This window comes from Microtus ochrogaster, chromosome 5, assembly GCF_000317375.1.
Source record: "Microtus ochrogaster isolate Prairie Vole_2 chromosome 5, MicOch1.0, whole genome shotgun sequence".
Taxonomy (NCBI): Eukaryota; Metazoa; Chordata; class Mammalia; order Rodentia; family Cricetidae; genus Microtus; species Microtus ochrogaster.
In genome coordinates, this window is record NC_022012.1 from 93,208,009 (window position 1) to 93,212,316 (window position 4,308).

General features: G+C 42.9%; 1 protein-coding gene across 2 annotated transcripts in view; it reads left to right on the forward strand.

The window, feature by feature from the left end:
* Ctnnb1 (catenin beta 1) overlaps positions 1–4,308 on the forward strand; it is a 29,063-nt gene that overhangs the window by 13,210 nt on the left and 11,545 nt on the right. The window lies entirely within an intron of this gene.

The window sequence follows — 4,308 nt, forward strand, 5'->3', positions numbered from 1 at the left end:
AGTCCTTGCCTTTACTCCTTCTCGGCCTACCTGCCACCCCAGAGCTTTCCAGACTTTTGTAGACAGAGGTTTCTGTCCCACCTGGTCCCGCAGCCATTCAGTCCCAAAGAAACACAGAGGCTTATATTATAACCTGTTTGGCCTATTAGCTTAAGCTTATTATTAACTAGCTCTTACAACTTAACAACTTAAATTAACCTGTAATTTTTGCCTATGTGTAGCCACATGGCCTGGTACCTTTTCTTAGTGCAGCACTCTCTTCTTGATTCTCTGCATCTGACTGGTGACTGACTCTGCCTTTCCTCTTCCCTGAATTTTCATAGTCTGGCTGCACTGCCTGTACTTCCTGCCTGGCTACTGGCCAATCAGTGTTTCATTAAACTAATATGAATGACAAATCTTTACAGTGTACAAGAGTGTTATCCCACAGCAAGACGTCATGTCCTCTTTCTTCTTGTTAATAACCCACAGGTCCAGTTTATGCTGCTCTTATGCGCACAGGTGTGGGGCCCTCCATTGGAACACAGTCCCTGTCCCAGCACTCACCGACTGCTCCTCAGCTCTGGGTTGGGGCTTCTGTTTTTAAAAGAATGCATTTCATTGCATGTTTTTTCTTACTTGTGTCTGTGTGCCTGCATCTGTGTGATGGGCATCAAAGACACTCTTAGGTCAGTTGGTGGGCCCTGGACATGGAACTCAGGTTGCGGGGCTTGGTGGCAAGTACCTTTATCTACTGAGCCATCTTGCCTGCCCATATCTGCTTTTTTAATAATACCATGCTCTTGGTGATGTCTGTGAAAGACCATTTGACATTTTTTATGGTCTTAAGGGCTAGTGGTATCTTGTACTCATTGGTGACGCCGGCAATAAATGCAAAAGTTAAGAGTTGTAAAGTTGAAGTATATGAACAGCCATCCTAAACAAGTGTATTCAAAGAACTTCTTAGGTATAGTTAGTGCATATGTGTGCTCCATAAAAATAAAGTGCTGCATTAGAAACCTGACAACGCAGACTTGTAATACAGACAAGACAGAACAAGAGTTTAGGTTTCAACCAAACTGCCTGAGCTACAACATCCTGTAGCAGCACTGCAGGGCGGGGTGAGTGGGCAGGGATAGCTGCTAGAGCAGTCTGGGACCTCAGTTGGTCATGACAGGGCCCTGGTAAGTGGACTGCCTCTGGTGGACTTGGTATTAGCTTATATTCTGTCCTGTTTTGGAGCCATGTTGATTGATAATCATCAATAATAATTGATAATTAATCAAAAAAGGCTTGGATGGCCTTTTATCCTTTAAAAAAAAATCCACGGTGCCACTACATTTCTGTCATTAGAATTAGTTAAGAAAATTTCTTCTATGTTAAGATGTTTATTTTGTGTCCTGGTATAACAGGCAAGTGAGGAAGGACTAAATATTCAAGAATTGGAGCCAAGATTCTACTATGGTCATTCACTGCAGTTTTTGTGGGGGTTTTTTTGGTTTGTTTTTTTGTTTTGGTTTGTTTTTTTGAGATATGGTTTGTCTGTATATCCTTGACTGCCCTGGAACTCACTCTGTAGACCAGGCTAACCTCCAACTCAGAGATCCGCCTGCCAGTGTGCCTCCGGAGTGCTTGAATTAAAGGTGTGCACCACCACCACCACCCAGCTCACTGAAGTTTTACAATGGTTGTCATGCGGGATTTTTATTTGAAAAAATACTTAGCAGTAAATTTTATATAATACAAAGTATCATTAACTGCAGGATTAATGTTATAGAACTGGCCAAAGAAACACTTATTGAGCATATCACTGTGGCTGGGGGTGTCTACAGTCATTGGTGATGATATCCTGATCTCCTTGTCAGTCTTTTTGTTTCTTAGCCATTTGTGTGCTATAGTTCAGGACATTTCATTCAGGGAACTTGAGGATTCCTTCTAGAATATACAGCCGAAGAGGATGAGCAGAGAGGGAACTGGAGCTGTGACTTCAGTGCGGGACTGGTGCTCTCAGGTGTGCACATTTTACTAAAGAGCTCTGTGCAACCTGAAGATGAGCCCAGAGGTTATGACGTTCTGGAATCAGAGCAGATTATCTTCAATTCACTCGGTTTGTTCTAGTACACTGTTTGTGAAAAATGAATTGTTGACATGAACTGCCCGTGTTAAAACTGTTGTTTTATAATGTATATGCTTTGTGCAGTGATGTTATCCACAGTTATAATAATTCATTACAAGGTGAATAATTTTATTCTGATGGGAACTTGGAAAATAATTTAGCATATATCTATACTATTTCTACAAGGGGCATTTATAGATAGTTCAAAGACGGGTGATCTTTGCATTGCTAGATAATTGGAAAAGTAAAGTAGAAAGAAGAAACAAACCAGAGATAGATGTGGGTGCAGGCTCCTTAGCCTGGGTAGGAAGATGCAAGAGAAGGAGCGAGCCCAAGGTGCACCTCATCAGAGGTTGCAGACATTGCAGAGGTCTCTAGCACCTTCTTGGGTGATTAGGCTGCTTCTCCTCATTGTCTTGTGATTCTTGCTGAAATGCCTGAGTTCCTTCATCCGTCACCCTTTCTTTGTTATATTTGGGGTCTTTACATGCAGTGTTTTAGGAGTATTTTACAAGTTTTATGGGGATATTAGGTTAACTGTTTATGGCATCGACTTACCCATTTTAAGAGCACTGTCTGTTTCTGCTGAGTTTGCTTTTCTTATGCTTTTCCTTTGATGTTGAAGAGTCTCCCACAGTGGCAGATAGAAAGCATTGATTATCGGGAACTTGAGGTTGGTTCCTTAATAATTGGCAGGGAGTGTTGGAAGAGAGCCAGCCCTTGGCCTGAAGTCTCTGTTGAGGAAAAGTTTCCTTGGGACAAGGCTGCCCCACTTTCCTCATCTCAGAGCAGGGTGAACTCATCAGTTTCTTTTGGTGGATAATGCTAAGAATTCTTAGAGTTTTGTTTCTATCTGTAGAAAAGGCTTTAGCCTGCAGGTTGCTACTTACCTGATGCCCCTTTGCTCCTGTTTTTCCTCTCCATGGTTGCTTTGAGAAGGAAGGTGGTTTTCATGGATGGTGTATGGATGTTTTTTTAGGTGCTGGTACTCTGTGCTAAATGTGTGTTGTACTCAGGACTCCAGCATATCCAGGTACTGTGAGTTCAGAGCATGAACTCACTTTCCCCCGTAACATTACTATAAACGGTGCTCTGCATCGACACAGGTTCCCCAGGATGTGGGTTGTGCAGCATAAGGAGCAAACAGGCAGGTGCACAGCTTGGTCTCTGGGCCTGTTTATGCTGGTCAGCTGAGGAGCTAGTCCTAGGCTGGGTTCAAGTCTCCCTCTGAAAGGCTGCATTGGGGCTGCGGCTTCCTGAGGGCTGGCAGCCCTACCTCAGGTGAACAAATCTCTCCACATTGAGGAGTGGGCTTGTTTTTTGGTTAAGTTGGAAAGTTGCTGTGCCTCACCACATATAAGGATTTTTTTCCCCCTTTAGTTTTTTAGTTTTTCAAGATAGTTTATTTGTGTAGCCCTGGATATCCTGGAACTCATTCTGTAGACTAGGCTGGCCTCAGACTCACAGAATCTGCTTCTGCATCCCGAGTGCTGGGACTAAAGATGAAGGTTATCACTGTCCAGTGGGGTACAAGATTCTTGAGGGAGAGGGCCCCCTTATTGACACCTTAAGTGTCAGTTTGTCTGGAGCATGAAGCGAGGATCCAACTTGAGTTTACCCACTTTAGCCTCAGAAGAGTGATGAAACCCAGATGTGGCCCCAGTACTCAAGAGGCCAAGGCAGAAGAAATGCCAACCTGGGCTGCAGAGTAAAAAAGTTCTCGGAAGACAAAGGGAAAAGTCAGTGTGTCTCCTACTTAGAGAAAAAAAAAGGTCACTAATGTGAAGTTTCCAACTTAGATTCATTAAACATTGAAAATCATCTCTGCATGAATTGAAAATGCAATCATCCCCCAGGGTCCTTCCTGTGTAAGTCCTCATTGTTATTCTTTTCTGCGGGGTTGGAGAGACGAACTGCATTATGTTAGCTCTAGTGCAAGATGAACCTGCTTGGGACAGACATTGGTGATGGAAATCTGTTCATAGAGTACTTAGGGGCCATGAGCCTTAAGCTTCCATTTTATTCTTGGTGATTTTGTATTTTTCTTGAATATTGTACAGTAAAACCAAAATGCAGACATAATTTAGACCACAGTTTACCTGTGGGGAATGTTATACTTGGTTGATCGTGGGGCAGCCATACCAGTTGCCATGGTGTGTACATGATTGCTTAATTTAGACAAATCTTATTGATACGCGTATTTCTATTTGTGC